Source organism: Camelus dromedarius, chromosome 16 (genome assembly GCF_036321535.1).
Source record: "Camelus dromedarius isolate mCamDro1 chromosome 16, mCamDro1.pat, whole genome shotgun sequence".
In the NCBI taxonomy this organism is placed as follows: Eukaryota; Metazoa; Chordata; class Mammalia; order Artiodactyla; family Camelidae; genus Camelus; species Camelus dromedarius.
The window spans coordinates 25,548,834-25,567,143 of NC_087451.1; the positions used below are offsets into that span (position 1 = coordinate 25,548,834).

The 18,310-nt window shown below is 58.4% G+C and overlaps 1 protein-coding gene across 2 annotated transcripts in view; it reads right to left on the reverse strand.

The window, feature by feature from the left end:
- EPN2 (epsin 2) overlaps positions 1-10,772 on the reverse strand; it is a 57,715-nt gene extending 46,943 nt beyond the window's left edge. Inside the window, exon 1 of one of the 2 annotated variants that reach the window (XM_031467504.2) lies at positions 10,615-10,772. The gene's annotated coding sequence lies outside the window, so the exon portion shown is untranslated. The remainder of the gene's footprint in view (positions 1-10,614) is intronic. The other variant, XM_031467501.2, reaches the window with a different exon arrangement.
- Between the last annotated feature and the right edge of the window lie 7,538 nt (positions 10,773-18,310).

Here is an 18,310-nt window from a genome sequence, read left to right on the forward strand (position 1 = left end):
ATGCACATACACAAAAACTAAAGTAAAATAAACAAAGCAGTGGAAGCAGAGCGACGGGGCTTCACTGAACTATTCTATCTTTCTAAGTCAGAAATCCTCCATAATGGTGAGTTTTGCTTTGTTTTCAAGGACCTCTGACCTGCCGGATAATACTCCGTGTACATGGAAGACCTAGATGCCCCGAAGACGTCGAATCCCCGGGGCTCACCTGGCGCCCTTCGCCTGCGCCCCACAGCACGGGGTCTCGGGGGGCTGGCCCCCACACAGAGGCTATGCAAAGGGCTCCCTGGAAATAGGAATCCCACTTCAGACCACGAGCAGCATGCCCAGAGGCGTCTGGCCTAGTCCCTCACGCTGCCACCCAGCACGCTGTCGGGGCCTCCGAAATGCCTGCCAAGACGCAGCTGTCAGCAGGGCCCAGGCGACGCCTGCGAACAGGGGGGTCTTTCACTGAAGAGCCCCAGAGCCTCCCAGCTCCGCAGCCCCAGCCCACCTCCCGGCCAGGGCCGAGGGGCAGGATGCGCCTCCCTCCTCCGAGATGCAGAGGGAGGCCGATGCGGCAACAGCCCGCTGACTGGCTTCTCCTCCTCCTTCTCCCACCAGAACCAGGTCTGCAGGGGAGGCAAGGCCGGTGTCTCCACCTCATTCCCCGCTGCACTCCCAGGCACCAGGAAAGCACGCGGCACACAGCAGATGTTCAACCAAGTGCTGGTGTGTGGTCCTGACTTGATGGATACCGCTCCAAAGGTGCATTATAAAGACCTGCTTTTCACAAACACCAACGCAAGACACAAGATGGAAGGCACCAGGATGTACCAGCATTGGGTGCCAGAAAAGGAGGGGACAGGAGACAGGAGCTGTGGCACAAACACCACCACCTAAAATAGCATCAGAGATGCTCTGGAATGTAGAGCCTGGGGGGCGGGGGAGGGGTGTGTGCCAGGCAGAGGAGGCGGACACGGGTCTGGAAGCGGGGTGGGGGGTGTGCAGGGCAAGGCAGAGAGCTCGGAACCCACCACCTGGAACACGCACACTGCCGTGACGGGCTCTGTGTAAGGACCTGGGCCCCCAGAGCAGGGCCCAGGCAACGCAGGGGATGGGGTGGGCACCCCAGGAGGGGTAGGAACGGTGCAGAACTGGAGCCCGCAACCCCATCCAGAGATGGCGCAGACCCTGGCGCTGACCCAGGGTTGCCAGGCAACAGCGCAGGCCCCTGGCTGTCAAGTGTTCTGATTTGTCAATGAAGCTGCAAGTGTGGATCGCTATGTAAGATCTCCTGACTGTCACTGGCATCTGGGGTAGACAGAATAATGGCCTCCCAAAGATGCCCACACCCTAATCCCAGTTACATGGCAAAGGGGAATTACCATAGCAGATGCGATTAAGGTTTCTAATCAGCTGACCTTAAAATAGGGAGAGGATCCTTGATTACCCAGAGCACTCAGAGTAATCACAGGGGCCACAGAGCACAAGCGGGAGGCAGCACGGTCAGTGTCAGAGTGACTCAGGGTGCAGGGGACAGGACTGGCTGCTGCCAGCTTTGAGCAGAGACGGGAGACGAGGCCACGAGTCAAGGAGTGTGGGCACCTCTGAAGCCGGAGACGGCCAGGAAACAGATCTCCCCCAGAGCCTCCACGAGGAACCAGCCCTGACTGCACCAGGACCCCAGCCCACTAAGAGCCATGCTGGACTTCTAACCCGCAGAAGTGTGTTGTTTTAAGCCACTGTCTGTGGTAATTTGTCATAGCAGCCACAGGAAACTGATATGGCAACCAAGTTTAATTCTCAAAAAGAGGCAAAGTACAACCTAAACAAAATCCATCTGTGGCTGGGTCAGGCCAACGGCCACTTCTGTCTAGTTCACAATGAGGAGGGTAGAGGGCTGAGCCACCTCCTGGGTACCCACCACAGAGCGAGGCACAGAGCAGCCTTCTGGCACCACCCCAAGTTAACGACTAGGTCCCTTACCTTGGCCATATAGTCTTAAGGGACTCCAGGGATTTCTGGAAAACAGAGCTCCTTAGCCATGACAAGGCCCTTCCCCAAGGGACCTGCTAACCATGGCAGAAGCCTGCTGCCTAGACACCACCCTGGGACCCAACACCACCTTCTCCGACAAAAGGAAGTGAGAGCTTTTCGGTCCCAAGGAAGCCCCCAGCACCTCCCTGCCGCCACCCACAGGGCCGCTCACACCCAGGTAGGCTCCCTCGCACCACAGCAATGGAACCACTTCGGTTCTGCTCAAACATCAGAGGAACCCTTCTCAAGTGAGCCCTTCTGAGCCCCCAGGTGCAGAGCAGAGCAGAGCTGCTAGTGCAGAGGACGAGGACGGGGCCCGGCCTGCTCACCCCCGAGAGACTGTGCGAAAGCCGCGGCCGGACTCCAGGTGCTCTGAGCTCCCCGCCTGCCCTGCCGGGTGGCCCGCAGCCAGGCCTACGCAATGCCCTGGCCCAGGCGAGCCTGACACCTCACCCTCGGGCTCGGCCCCGTGTGCGCCCTCGGCCTGGAGCCCCCTCGTCTCTTCCCAGGACCCCCTTGTCTTTTGCAGCTCCCCACGCGCCTCACGCGCCATTTCCTCGCAGGCACTCGGGCTCGCTCTCAGGAGCTGGCGCCGCCTTGGAAGCCTCTCTCTCAGGGTGACACCACCTGTCCCGTCAGGAGCCACCCTGCAGACCATATGTGACCCGAAGGCAGGAACTTACATCCTGCCGTGCACGCGTTCCCAGCCTAGAGGGCATCATACCTGTGTGCACTCAACAGGCATGAAGTAATAAAGACTGAGCGCACTGGGCTATAAACTACGTTTCCTGGAGACACCATAAATCGTGACACTGTGGTGTGTGTTAAACGTGCCAGGTAAAACCTCACTTCCAATCTTTACCCAATAAAGTGAGTCTCCCTCAATCAGGAACTCCAAATTACTGCTATCTTTAATATAAGTACTTCAAAGAAATGCACTTTTACCTCCTCCAAGGAGCGTCCACTGCAGGCACTGCAATCAGGGTGCAGGAAGGAGCCTGCCCCCGGGCCAGACCGAGCGGCCACGCCATGCCCACTCCACAGACAGCGCCACCCGGCAGGGGGTCACCACCACCCGCCCCCCGGCCCTCACTGTGTTCACACTCTGCTAAGCACTTTCCCAAGGTGGCTCAAAGGCAGAAGCGCAGCAGCCAGGTGGTCTGCCCCGTCATGCATCTACCTCCCCGCCCCGCCTGTCCACAGCCACTCGGAGCTCAGGGACCCGGCACCCCGACCTCAGGACTGCGAAGGCTTCTGCTCTCTCTGGCTCCAGCTCTCCCCCTCCTCTGAATCCCCGACACCCCACAGGCCCCTGCGCACACGGTTCAGCTTCTCAGCCACACAGATCATTAGACTCACCTGGATCGTTTTTTAAAAAGCCACCGGCTCACCCTCCACCTCCTGGGGTGGGGCCCCATCACAGACATTTTTAAAAAGCTTTCCAGGCCATGTGACATGTAGATGCAGCCAAGGACATGAGCTGTGGGCTCAAAGGGTGTTACCTCCGCCTCCCCCGAGGTGCCTGCCGCTCCCCAGACCGATCAGGACTCTGGCTCCTTCACTCTGACACACACACTTGTGCCATCTCCGAGTTGTGACCCACCTGGCCTCGTGCAGACTGCCAGCCAGGGCTCACCCACGGGAACTATGCCACTTTGCCGGCCCCTGCCAGAAGGCCCCCCAAACACTTGGGCTCCCTACGGCCAACACCTCCACATCCAAGGCCACTACCCCGTCAGAGCAGCAGCCACCTGGCCACCTCGGTCCTCCCCACTCTGAGAAGGCCCTCACCGGGCAAAGCCGCTTCCGGGGCCTGTGCCGCACACCCCACACCTGCGCCCGCCCAGGCCCAGCCCGGGCTGCCGCCCGCCTTCCCTCAGGGTGAGCAGCCTTCCCATCTGCCTTCTGCTCCCAGACTCGGTTCCCTGTCCTTCCAGGTCCAGTGTGAATCCCACCTTCTCTTTCTTCTAGACTTTTCTCCACTTTTGGTTTCCTGACAAAGAATCAAAATCACAGCTCGACACACCACCGGCTTCCATCCGACAAATGTTAACTGTCTTCTCGGTCAGACACCGCTCCTGGTGGTGAGGGCCATGGCGTCTCACGAGCACCCATCCCTCTGACCCGAGGCCAGAACGTGCTGCACATTCTCTAGGCAGACACCGATCCAAGTATCTGCCCTGTTGTCACGGACTCACCCTTGATTTGATGTCCACCTTTCTGCAACGACCCACTGCCTCTCATAAAGTGGCACAAAAACCATTTGTCTGATCATCTGTTTCCCAAATTTCTGAATCCAAAGCACTCATTACGTATACCCCATGACAGCTCTGGGTGCCAAACAGGCGTCCGGGGAGGACGTACTGTCAAGTAGAAGTGTGACTTTCCAGCCTGTCAGGTATCCTTTGTTCCCATGACTCCAGGGGGAGGAGGCCACAGAGAAGGGGCCAGCTGAACAGCAACTTGTAGCTCTCATGATTTATTCACTTTAGACTCAAAGAGTTTACAAAACAACAAATCTGGGTCCAAACCTCCAGGGCCTCCCGAGAGCTCAGGGCAGGTACTGACACATAGCTGTTCACCACCCCTCGGCTTGGGAGCTGAAGGCAATTTACAGACCTTGGGGAAGTGATCACACCCCAGCCTCCTCACACGTTCTGAGACCAGAAAAATGACCCATTTGCTAGAAGTTACGCATTAACTGCCTACTGAGGAAGGCGACACTTCATATTTTTATTTACATGTAACATTTTAGGACCGTCAAGTTCTTCTGCATGAATCTGACCACATTTTGACAACAGCATTACCAGATGATTGTTTCGTCCTAAATTCCCATGTGTCATGTTTGTAGAACGAATGTGCAGGGCTTCAGGATTACAGAGTGAAAGGAAATGGCCCCTGCTCTCAAAGAGCAGTTTAGGCAATTATTTTAACACAGCTTTGCAAACACAAAATCCCTCACCAGCCCACACAGACTTCCTCCCACCAGCCCAGCTGGGCTTCCCTCAGGTCCCCGCTGTACACAACCAGGCATCTGGGTCTCAATTCACTTCTGCATCCCTGGACGGGCAGGGGAGGTGTTGCCATGGAAACAGCTTCACAAGGCTCCAAAATCAGATGGGTGCGGGACTGAATTCAGGTCCTGCCAGCCACTAGGCGGGTGCATGTGAACAAGCCTGACCCCTGCGAGCCTCAGCTCTGCCCCCGCTCCCGGAAAGGCCTGCTCCCAGGGTTACTGTGAGGCTACAGGGAGGCAGTGGGAGCTCCTGGCATGGCTGCAGGGTGGGGTCCTGGAAACGGCGTGGTCTCGAATCTGACACAGGTGGCAGTAAACACCAGCTGGGGCACCTACTGGCCGCGCGGCCCGCAGCAGGCTGCTAAACCCCTCCGAGCCTCACACACAAAGAGAAACGGTGAGAGGCCTTGGACGATCACGACAAAAAGTGAAGTTAAGTGCTGGGCACAGCAGGAGTTGCACAGGGCCCAGCGCACAGGAGACAGCCAACGCCCGTCAGGACTCACACACCCACACGTCTGGTCTTGATGGACACGCTGATAATTACTACTGCAGGAGAATAACTACCCCTGCAAACTCTAAACCAAAGAACACTAAACACTCCGAACTGCTGGAGGGAGGGGTGGCTTCCGTTACCACCAGCGGCCCCCTGGGAGTCTGCTCCGAGTCCCACACCCCACCCCCTGCCCTTTCCCAGCCGCGTTTCTAAAAAGCCCTGGCAGTGAACATCTTGCTTGATGTGTGGGAATGAAGAACCGGCTTTTCAAACAGGATCTCAGATTTACTGCCTCTTCGAAGAGCACTGACGTCCTATGTTCCCTTCATTAACGAAAGCATCCCAACTAACCCACACAGTGACCATGCCTGTGACCACAGTCTAAATTATAAGCACGTAAGATCAAAACGAAAACACTGCTTTGAGAAACCAAATTCCCTTTCCAAGTGTCACGCCGTCAACTTCTGAGCAGTGTTCGGAAGTATTTTGGAGGCAGAGAGGAACTGCTGTCCTCGAGTTTCCCTGCCCAGCCAGCAGTGCCGGCACCTAGCAGGCCTCCGCGTTCCGCCCTTTGGGCCAGGGCTCGGAATCTGGTCCAGCACCAGCAGCACCGGAGCGTCTGGCGCCAGGCTGAAATGCCCACCTCCAGGCCTCGCCCCAGACCTCCTGCATCACGAACTCGGGGGGGGGGGGGGGGGGGCGGGGCCGGCAGCGCGTCTAACCGGCCCTCTGAGCGCCCCGCCCCGCGCCCCGCACCGGAGGCTGAGGAACACGGCCAGTCTATCTGCCAAGAGGCTGTTACTGGCCCTCTCGAGAGATGAGGAAGCCAGAGCTCAGTGACTCAAGCACCCAAAGCCATCCAGCCAGGATCTGATTGCAAAGCTATTTGTCACAAGGCCTCTGTAGCCCAACTGTGTGAACCATTTGGTGCCTTCAGCCACCGAGCCCCAAGACGCGAGGGTGGCGCTTGCTCACGGGGCGGAAGTGAGAGGAAGGGCGACGCCAGGCTCGCAAGTGAATACTACGGATGCTCTGAAACCCATGCTGCGCGTCGGCCCCGACAGTCGCCATCCCTGGCCGAGCCTGCTTTTCTCTGCTCCATTTGTTAGCTGGCTGCTACGAAGGGGACGGGGACGCAGGGAGCCCGCACTTGCAGCCCTTTGTGCACACAATTCCTAGCACTGCTTTGAAGCCAAGGAGAATCAAGCTACTCGCTGTCTCTGGACCTGGACCTGGACTCCTGTCTGGACCAGGACCGACGGGAAGGCACAAAGCTCCAGCACCTGGCTGTATGGGGGCTGAGTCGCCAGAAGAGTCCCGTGCACGTGCAGGGAGCAGGTGACAACGCTGCAGGCCTGCGTCAAAACACCAAGCCCTAAATCTGCCCTCTATCAGTTCGAGTGGCCCACTTGACACTCAAACCTCACAGATCCTGACGTCAGGAAAAAGACACTCTGCATTTGCAGTTCCCAACCTTCTAAATAAAGGTGATTTTCAGAGCACAGGTGTATCCTCTAACTTAATTTAAATGGGCACCCACTGCACTGTGGGGCTTTCTACAGGAGCTGGTGGGGAAGGCACAGTCCTGGTCCGGGAATCCCACAGACCTGGACCTGACTCCTGCCTGTGGCAGTTCCTCAAAGGTTACTTAACCACTCCGGGCCTCAGCTCCTCCACGTGGGGGTGGGTGGCAATCCCTGTGTTATACGGGGATGTGAAGACAAAATGAAGTTATGTCAAACAGCAACAACAAAAAGTCTGCTGAAACAGCTTTACATTTCAAGACATCAAGAACCCAGCTAACAGATGTGGTCCAGTAAGTCCAGGGACAGGTCAGCGGAACACACCCACTCTGCTCCACCAACACTGATTTCACTGTATTTCTTTTTCTGTTTCTATTTTTAGACACTTCCAACAAGCTAATTAAGACCAAAGAAAATTCCATTCACCAACTTATCAGAAAGCCTGTCAGTTTTCAAAAACTCAATAGATGGAGATAAACAGTCATTTCACAATGCATCTGACAAAACCCAAACATGCTCCCTCCCACCTCAGTAATCTGAATCGGGTCATCCCACGGTACTCAGTCCGCGGCCAACTCGCAGCCACGCTTAAAGCAAGTCTCTTCACCCCTGCACTTGGTTTCTCAGATGAGGCGCCAGGTACAGTAACACTCTGGGGCCCCACCGCCCTGCTGGTCCCAGCCCCGTCATGTCCTGGCTGTATGGCCTTGAGCATATGACTTACACTCCTGGGCCTCAGTTTCCTCGCCTTAGAAGGGGGGTAACCTCCACAGGACTGACAGATGACACCGGACCAACAGCAGTGGCCTTTGCAAGAGCGAGACACAACAGCGGAGCCTGCAGGCAGGGGTCAGTGAGGACGGCTGTTCACACCAGAGGCCTTCTCCGAGCATCCACCGTGAGCCAGAGGCAGAGCTGGTGCTGGGGCGGAGAAGACAGATCGCTGGTCTCAGAGACATCACAGCGCCACAAGAACCCCAGGCACACAGACAACGTGGCGGTGCTCCAACAGACCGTCTGTGGTGGTGAGGCTCAGGAGCAGAGGTGGAGGGGCCCAGGGCGCCGGTGGAGCTGGCTGGCTGAGGCCAGACGGGGCTTGAGCTGCAAGCCCAGCAGACAGAACAGGGAAGGAGAACTCGGTAACTTCTCACGTGCTCCCCAACCCCAACCCCACAAATCCCAGCCCCGAGCTTTCTCCAAGGCTAAGGGTCGCCAGGTACTCACGCCATAAAATGACAACAACCCCGGTCATCTACATCCCACCAATCCAACAGGAAGGTTCTGAGGGGCAGTGAGAACGGCTGCCAGAGAGCTTTGAAAACCCGCATGCACTCCCCAAGGGTATCATAATGACAATCCTGTGCATGAAGACCTCTTGGCACTTGATGTCACAAAGAACCGAATCTGCCACTCCACCTGGTGAAATCTAAATAATGATGATAATCATAACAATAATGATAATAGTAATAGTAAAATGCCCACTCTTTCAGGTTCAGGAAAAGCCAAGCCATTAAAATAAGTCCAAGTCCCAAATACTTTCCAGCTCCCTTTGCACAGCTGTCATCAGAATCCCAACTCCTGGGAAACCCATGTCTCACTATGAAAGACGGTTACGTTAAGAGTCAACGTTGTTTCCAGAGAGGACTTCTACACAGGACGGGTGCTTTCTGAAGACTTCACACCATGCTAGGCTTCATTGCTTGGAAGTTTTACATTTCTTCACACCTCACACGTGTGCTAGAAGCAACATGCCTTGCTGGGAGAACGTTCTCCCCAGAGCCCCCCACCTGCCAAGTGCAGGGTTCAGGGAAGCAAAAAGCCTGTGTACACCGAGAGATCAGCTCTTCCCGCAGCACAGCCCGAACTTGCTCCTGGTCGAGGGGTATGAGGGACGCAGTCCTGGGTCATGCCTTACAGTGGCCTGCACTTCACCAAACTCTTCGCTAGCCAGCATCCCATTCAAGGCTTACGAAAGAAACTCCCAGTGAGACCAGTAAGGACGACCAACACACTATTTAAACTAAAGGAACAAATAAGCTTCAAAGCTGCAAAAATAAAAACACAGCTAAACGAAAGATGAGAAGACCTTGGCGGCCTCCCCGACACAAGCGCCTGGCCCCGGCACAGCCACTGGAACAAGAACCACTCGGAAACAAAACCTTTTTAGTCCCTTCTGATGTTCATTTAAATACAGCTGAAAACTTAGTTATCAGTATAAACTCAGTCACTGCTCTGCAGGATTCCCCATGTGACTCTGTCAACACCTGTCTCCATATCCAAAGCTACAAGACACAAAAGTTTTTTGCCAAATTTTCGGTGTCTTATGTAATTGGAGGAGGGGCGCGGAGAATTAAAAATTAAAATTCGCCCTTATCAATGATCTTAACCTCCTGTTCCAATCTTCTTCCACAAGGCATTTCCTGGAGGTGGAAAGGAAGAACTCTTACTTCTTTTCCTGTCCATTTTCTTGTGTGAATGTTAAAAAGGAAAGAGAAAGAGGGCAATCCTGAACATCTCTCTTAAAAAAAATTCTAAAACATCCTGGAGAGAGCCCTGGAGACCAAGCTTCTAACCGCATGCTGCGTGACCTTGGGCAAATGGCCGCATCTCTTTCTGGGCCTCAGTTTCCCCGACCTGAATCTTCACGGTGGTTAAGCCCCATCCTCTTTTCCAGCACAAACCCGGATGCGTCCCCAGGGCAGCACAACAGGCAGGGGCCCCGGACGGAGGCCCTGGGGGGAGGAATGGGTTTCCATAGGCCCCAGCCTGGATTTCTGGAGAGAGCAAGCTCCCCCTCAACGCCCCGCAAAGCCGCCGGGCCAGCTCCGGCTCGCAAACAAAAACCTGTTGGCACGGACTCCTCTAGGAAGGGCCGGCCTCTCCCAAGGCGCTGGGTTCCTGGGGAGACACCCCACGCGGAGAGAGAGGAAGGGTCTCCTGGAAGAGGCGGCCCCACGCACCCATTCACCCACCCGACCAGCCCAGCAGGACCGCGGGGCGGGGTCTCTGCCATCCCACGCGGAACAAAAGGCAGCTGGAGCCTGGCTCTGCCGCCCCCGTCCCCGCTGTGCTGGGGGGCGGCGGCGGGGAGGGAGAGCCTGGTCCCTGGGGAGGGAAGGGGACCGCCGCAGCCCCGGAGAGGGGGACACCCGCCCCGGGCTCCCGGAGGGCAGGGGCGCCCGGCCCGGGGAGGGAGCAAAGTGCCGGAGGAGGAGGGGCGGGGTCGTCGCAGGCTGAAAGGTAGACGGGCGGGGCCTGGAGGGGCTCCCGGACCTGGGGTGGAGCAGGGGCGCCTCCGGCTCCGGGGATATGAAAGGAAATGGGGGGTCCCTGCAAAGGAATGACGGGTCCAGACGGGGAGGGGGCCGCGCTCAGCCCGTGGGGCGGGGCCTGCTGGGGAAGAAGGGGCCCCGCCCGAGGTGGAGACCGGCCGGGCAGCGGGGGTGCATGCGCCGGGGGCGGCTGGGAGGAGCCGCACTCTGGGGGCGTCCGCCCCGGGAGGGGGAGGGTCCGCACCCTGGGCCCGCTCCGGTCCCCGAGCCCCGCGGGCCCCGGCTCACCTCCGCTCCTCCGGGCCGACCCGGGTGCGCGGCCGCGGCCGCCCGTAGCGCTGGGGAGACGGGAGCGACCAGAGCCCGCGGAGCCGCCGCCGCCTCCAGCTCGGTTTGACACCCACACACCAGCCAACATGGCGGCCGGGAGGGGGCGCGCCGGCTGCGTGCGCGCGCCCGCCTGCCCCGCCCTCGCTCTGCCCAGGCCCCGCCCCATTTCTGCCCAGGCCCCGCCCCCCGCTCTGCCCCCAGGCCCCGCCCCCTCCCTGCCCAGGCCCCGCCTCCGAACCCAGCCGAGGCCCCGCCCCGCCCCTCCTCCCAGCGCCGACCCCTCGCTCTCCGACCCCGCCCCCAGTCCTGCCGAGGCCCCTCCCCACGCACTCAGGCTCCGCCCCGCCGCCCAGCCCCTACCCCGCGTCCACCGGCCCCGCCCCTCCGTCCAGCCCAGGCCGCGCCTAGGCCCCGCCCTCTCCCTCTGGCCCCGCCCCAAGCGCCCGAGGCTCCTCCCCTCCGCCCCGCCCAGGCCTCGGTCCCGCTGTCCTGGACCCCACGCCCTACCCGCTTCCCCGCAGGAACTCATGACCGCACGCAGACTACCCAGGCCTCCCACCGCTCCTCACAGCCTACGACCCCCCAAATCCCACACACGCGTCCCAGCGACCCTCAACCACCACACAAACCCTGACAAATTCATACTGGAAACCACGAACAGATCCCCCCACTCCCCGGCACATCCCACAGCTCCACCCCCCCACACACACACAGACACACAGAGCCCCCAGCCTCAGCTAAAACGTGCTTGCAGCCTGCGCTCGTAAACACCACCAGGGGGAGGCCGCGGAGCGGAGGGTCGGAGGGTCGGGGGCTGCTGGGACGCTGGGTGCTGGGGTCTGTGTGTTCACCTGGCGAAAATTCACCCATGGATGCTTCGGATGTGTGCGCTCAAAAATTATTCTGAGAAGGGTGCACAAGCTTCGCAAGACTGCTGAGAGTGGTTGTGGTGCTGAAAAGGGGCTCTTGGCTCACCGCCCTCGCCTGAGGGGTTTATAGACCCCCTGACGCAGTCTGGCCCTGTCACAGGCCCACACTCTCCACAGGCACCCTGCGGAAGGAGGGAAGACCCTGCCCAGGTCCTGAGGTCTCACAGTGGAGGAGCCTGCCCCTGTCAGGGTGGGGGTCAGGCGAGACCCCCCACAGCAGGGTCTGGGGATGGATCTGGGCTTGCTGGGCGGGCCTCATCCCTGTTGTCTGTGTTCCCAAGAGGCCCTGGTGACATCAGCAGTCTGCCAAGCTCTGGTTTCAGGGAAGCTGGGTCCTGAGGCCCCACACGGCGCGCAAGCACCGAGGCATCTAGGGCAGGTCACTGCACCTCTCTGCGCCTCCTCCTCCCCACCTAGGAGCCAGATGGAGGAAGGCAGCCCTCTGTTCTCACACCCGGGATCTCCACTTCCCTCCTCTGGCAACGGGATGAGAGGGAGAGAGAAGGAGAGGGGAGGGAGGGAGGGAGGAGAGACTGAGAGACGCTAACCCGTCAGCAAACCACGGGGCCATTATTTCTCTGAGAAGTCCAACAGGGGTAGTTCCAAAGGCCAGGAGCCCCTCCCTGCAGTTTGCTGCCCTGTCCCACTGCTCCGTGTTCCGCCCCCGCCAGGAGAGTAAATTAAGCCTTATGAGCCTGCCTTGAGACAGAAACCTGAGCTCCCCGTTTTGAACTTGGCCCACCCCCATCCCAGAGAAGCCCCTCGACCTGTCCAACACTCCTTGTGAGCCCTAGCTCTCTGCCTGGCCTCCCCAGGCTTGCAGGAGACCAGAACTTTCCCTGAAATCACGGCCCTTGCCCTCAAAGAGTTTGCAACCGCAGATGAATTTCTGCCAACACAGAGCGGGAGCCCAGTGCAGGCTTGAGCACTTTCCATAGATTGTGTAAACCCACGCGGCTAGAACTTCCTGAGATGGTGGAAATGTTGTCTGGCTGTGCTGGCCACATGGAAGCATTTGAAACAAGGCTGGTGCCACTGAGGAGGTGCATTTTTAAGACCTTATTTAACTATGATGAATTTAAACAGCCACAGGTGACTAGCTGCTGCCACACTGAACAGCCTGGCCCAAAACCTTACCACAGCCCCTCCAGGTGAGTGTCCTCGTTGTTCACATTTTACAGGAAGAAACTGAGGTTGGAAGAGATGCCAGGCTAGGTCACCCAGGCCCATATCTGCCTGCAGAGTCCTTTCCCTTCCTTACCAGGCTTGCAAGTCCGTGTAGCCACAGAGATAAGATGCGAGTTTAGGAAAGAGAACTGGATACAGATGGAGGGTGAGCTACCCACAGCCCAGGAATGAGCCTGAGAACAATTCCAGGGATGGACCCCAGCCCCAGGGCAGGGGTGTCAGGGGCTGGGGGGACATCTCGAGGTCAGAAGGTGTGTGTGTATGTGCGCGCGTGTGCATGAGGGCAGAGGTGACATTCCTGCATTCCTCCAAGTCACTTCTCCTTCCCCCACCCCTTTGAAGCCTGCCCCCCCTCTCACTTCCCTCTCTCAGTTCATCCTCATGAGGAGCCTTGAGGTCAGCAGCTCTGTTTTACAGATGAGGAAACAGAGACAGCTCCCGGCAGCACTGGGATTCAAACCCAGGTTCAGCCGCGGCCACGGGGAAGCGGCCCTGCAGAGGAGGGCGCAGGATACACCCAGCCGTCCCAGGGCACAGGGCTGGAGCAGACACGCTCATCTGCCCTTCCTAGGATTTGGAGGTCAGTTCCACATGCCTAATGAGGCAGAGCGATGGCCGCATCTCCCCCAGAACACCCCTTCCTCAGAAACGTGCATGACATATTTCCCCCAGATTCTCTGGCCTCAGAAAGGTGCTGTGTTTACGTCTTCAGAAACTTTCTGGACAGGTTGGACACACTCCACCTTCATAAAGCTTTCAGCTTGGGAGAATTGAAACCCAAAACCATCTCAAAGACGTCTGCCCAGCAGGGCAGCCTTTGAGCTGGGACTTTAGGGCTAATTTTTGGCTATGCAGAGAGGGCAGAGAGCAACCCTGGCAGGGGGCAGGCTGAGCAAAGGGCAGGAGGCAGGGAGTCATGGACAGCGGTGCAGTTTAGCCAGGCTGCAGGATGCACGGAACAGAGAGTCAGGAGAGAGTGGCTGGAAGGTGCCTGGACAGGTGCATTGCTGCCAGCCCTGCAGCGGCTGAGAGCAGCCCTCCTCACCAGCAGCTGAGCAGGGTGGGGGGAGACGGGCATTGCCCTGGCTGGCCAGTGAGAGTGCTCATCTCTATGGCCGTAGTGATTTGTTCAGGTGTGAGCGTGTGACCCCCAACCCAGCCAATAGCCAAGAGCCTTCCCCAGGATTTTAGCTGAAACCATCAGGAAAGTGGCCCTCTTTGCTTCTGAGACTGTGGGCACCAAGCATCAGACAAGCCGGAGCTGCCAGGAGCCCTCCTGTAACCCCACAGAGACAGTTCTCAACACCTCCCGGTCAGACCCAGCCCAGAAGAAGCCGGAGCGATTGAGGCAGGCGGGCATCATCTTAACTTTCTTGAGGGACATCCCTTGTGGCCTCAAGCAAAGTTTTCTTTTGACAGAAACCAAGTCTTTCTTCCCCTTTTCTCTTTTCTTTTATTCTTCCCCTCTCTCTCTTTCTTTCCACATCTCTTTTTCTCTTTGTTCCTCCCTCTTTCTCCTTGATTTCTTTTTTATATTTTTAATTTAGTAACTATCTTTTACAGCAATCCTTTAAAAACACAGGCACACATTCTACATTATCTAGCCGGTACTTTACAAAAACGTCAAGGCCATGAAGAAACACGAGAAAGGTATATACGAAGACAGGGCAACCCAGTGCAAACATGGTGGCCCATGACACCTGCTGCCTGGGTCTGCGACGATGCACAGAAAACGCCGGACCAGGGCCACGCGCAGGGGGCCCTCAGAGGCGCAGGACTCGGCGCTGGTGGAGGAATGCCCGGAGGGGCCCCAGGCCAAGGCCGGCAGAGCGGAGCGTCAGGACCTACCAGTCTATCCAGAGACCGGGACACACCTCCGCCCTCTCCTTCCGGCTTACCCACCTCTGCTCGTCCAGGCAACGTCCTCTTCTGAGCCCCTCCTTATGAGGCTGGGACTGGAGCTGAAACTGGTTTGTGCCGGGGGCCTCAGGCTGTGAGGACGTGGACAGAGACACGGCAGGTAAAAGGCCAGGACACAGGGGTCCCAAAAGAGGACAGGAGGCCAGTGACTCCAAGGGCGGAGAAAACGCAAAGGCCAGAAAAAGACCCCCAAAATTTCCCCCCACCCTTCTCCCTTCTTCTCCCTCTTTCTCACCTTCCTTGTTTCCTTCCCCCTCCTCTCCTCTCTGCCTCCCTTTCTTCTTTCCTTCTGTCCACTTCCTTCTTTAATCCAAAGAAAACACAAGCTGAGGACATAACGCAAACGTTGGTGTTACTTTTTATACATGTGCGTATCTGAGAGGCACTGAGCAGAAAGACGAGGATAAAACCACATCTGCGTTCTCTTCACCCGAGCGCCTGGGTGCCAGCCGCCCACACACCCAGACAAGGGCAGGAGGGACAATTTGGCCGGCCGGGACCTGCCGGCAGCCCGGGGCCTCTCCCCATCGCTGGTCTCATCGCTTTCTTAGGGTCCCCATTGGATGCACGAGGACACTGAGCTCCAGAGTAGGGGAGGGACCGCCCTCTTCAGGCTCCTCTGTTGGCATTGCTCCCCTGCTCCTGCACGGCAGCCCCACCCATCATTCAGGATTCCCCTGGACAAATTGCGCATGCTCACCTCTGAGCTTCCGTGTGTGCTGTTCCCTCTGCCTGCACCTCCCTGTCCACCCTTCGTGCTCCTCCCAGCAGTCCCCCTGGCCGAGTGCTAACAGGCTTTTAGCATCCCAGGGGCACCTGTCCTGGGAGCCTTTTTTGATGCCACAAGAATCCTAGCACCTGCCCCCTGGATGGTGACAGTGTCAGCTCTGCCACCCTGTGGCCCGGCAGCATCTCGAGGGAGGTCTGGGACTGGCCTTCCTTACCTGTGTCTCCTACCCCTGAAAGGTTCTGACCACAGAGCATAATGCCTGGCAATGTTTGTTGAGCAAAGGATGGAAGACAGGTCACCCCTGGTGGAAGGCACCCGTAAGCCCCTGACGGCAGAGGGACCCCAAGGATGTCTGAGTCAGCCATGTCCAGGTTCCAGGCCTGACACCACCCCTTACCAGCTGTGAGACTCTGGGCAAAACCTCCAGACCCTGCCCATCCCACATCTGTGAAGCGAGGTGTGGAGCAGAGGTGTGACTGCGAGGACGGGCAGGTCTGGGAGGCCACCTCCTCTGGGCAGAGCCACAGCACGAGTACGTGCGATGCCCACAGAGATACGACCACGGCGGCCCGTCCCAAGCACATCCTAAGTTGGTGAAATGAGGTCACAAGGGCGCCTTCCACTTGGATTGGTGTGAGGGTTAAATGAGATAATCCACCTAGGACAGGGGTTCAAATGGGAGCTGTCTGCTGGGATGTGATCCCAGGAGTTGCCTTTAGGGGTGCAGGGAAACGCGACAGGGGAAGGGGAGGAGCCCACAGCCTTGGGCGCCCCACACAGCCCTCTGCTGTGTGGTCCTGGACCAGCCACTCTCCCTCTCTGAACCTGAGTTTCCTCTTCTATAAAACAGGGATGCCAGCCTCAGCCTCCCCAAGATAAACAGTGGGACCAAGAGGGGTCCATCCCAGCCCTGATCCAAGCTCTGGGAAACGCAGCTTGCCCCAGCGAGGGCCCTCTGTGGGTGCAGAAGCCACACGAGGCAGGCATGGGGCCCAAGCCATTACCACAGGGGCCCTGGAGAAACCACATCACGGCCACCACAGCCTCCAGCACCCCACGGTGATTTCCGCTGCTTCCTCTCCCAGGGCAGCGTCTCCTACAGCTGGCCGTCACCCTGCCAGCACCCGCCCCGGGCAGCTCGCGTGGCTGCCGCAGGGAGGCTGGCCGCTGTTCCTGGAGGGTGTGCATCAGTGGGTCCGCTTCATTAAGAAGCCCAGGAAACTCCTGTGGTCGAGCGCACGTCCCTGCATTCCACCCCTGTGACCTCGGCAGGTCACCTCCCTGTCCTGCCCCTCCCTGGCCTCTTGACTGATCGGAACTACTGATCCATGGTCCAGCAGCAGGGCCTTCCTGCAGCCTCCTGACTCCTAGCCTCTGCACTTGCTGTTCCCTCCATCTGGAACTCCTTTCCACCCCTCCCTCATTGCTTGAGCAGCCGCTGCTCAGGCTTCGGCAGTCGTGGCAATGCCCTCTCCTCTGTGACTGCCTCCCTCAGACTAGCACAGGGGCCCCTTCACCTCCCGTCGCCTACTCTTCCCCAGTGTCTCTGGGCCCAGGTTGTGAGGTGACATTTACTCCTTTGCCAGCTCCTCCGACTCCCGCACTGAGCCCATGAGAACATGAACTGATCTTGCCTGCCGCCAAACCCCAGGGCCTATACAGGGGCTGGCACACAGCAGGTACTCAGTAAACATTGCTGAATAAATGAACTGTTGTCCCAAACACTTGTCCTTGGTCAGTGCCTTGCTCTTCCAGGCCAGACTTCAATGTCACCTTCTCCAGGAAGCCTTCCCTGGTTGCTTCCCTGATTCTTCTTCTGGGTTTCCAGACTCTCCCGAGCCTTTTCCCGAATTCACAGCTGCCTTGCCTGGCAGCTGTAGCCTCCCAGTTACGTGGGCCCCAGACCCGCCACCCCCCAACCCCCCTCTACAGCCAGGAGGAAAGCTGGAGAGAGAGGAGGGAGGAGGCTCAGATGGCACACAGGGAGCCTTGAAGGCTGGCTGACACTGCCCTGGGTGGAGACGGGAGCAAGGCCCGTGGCCGGAAGGAGGTGGGGGAGGGGTGGAGAGGGGGAGGGGCGGCGAGGGCGGTGGCGGGGACGGGCCTGCGGCGGCTGCGTAGGGGTGGCCAGTATTTCCTGAGGCCAACCGGAAATGCCTGGGCCGACCTGGGACGCCTAGAGGAGGTGGTAGGGAGGTCCACACCCTCCCTCCACGCCCGCCTGGCTTAGGTCACTTCTGCTCACTTCTGAGCAGCCACAGGGTTGCTGTTCAGTCCCCAGTCACAGAAGAAGAAGCTGAGGCACAGAGGGCCAGTGGGTCACACTGCCTACAGGGCCAGGCTGCTCCCTCCAGGTCTCCCCCCATCAGGACTGTGTCACCCACCAGCCCCTCCATCCCAGCAAGTGGCCGTCCCTCCTGGCAGAGTGGGGTGGAACGGGGACATGGGGACATGGGGACAAGGAGAGGTGGTCGCCTGGCTGACCCCTGACCTGTTGGGCAGCAGACACCCCACTCATGCTCCACATCTCAAACCCCCAGCATAAGGGCCATGACCACAGAAGGGCAGATCCCAGACAATCCACTCCATTTCACCAGGAGGTTGACACCCCAAGAGGGGCAGGAACACTCAGCTATTCACACACCCACTCCATGGACGGAGGAGTCCGAGTCCTTCCTGGGCTGGACAACTTCCGCCTGAGTCCAAATCTGGCTGCACTGCCTGTAGCGGTAGGGCCTTTGGACAAGTTGCTTTGCTTCTCTGGGCCGCAGTTCCCTCCTCCATGATGGGGATGAATCCCGGCCTGGCTCATATTGGTGAGAAATAAGCTGATCTGTGTAAATCACTGTGCCTCGCAGAGTATGTGCTCAATAAATGCAGGTTATCA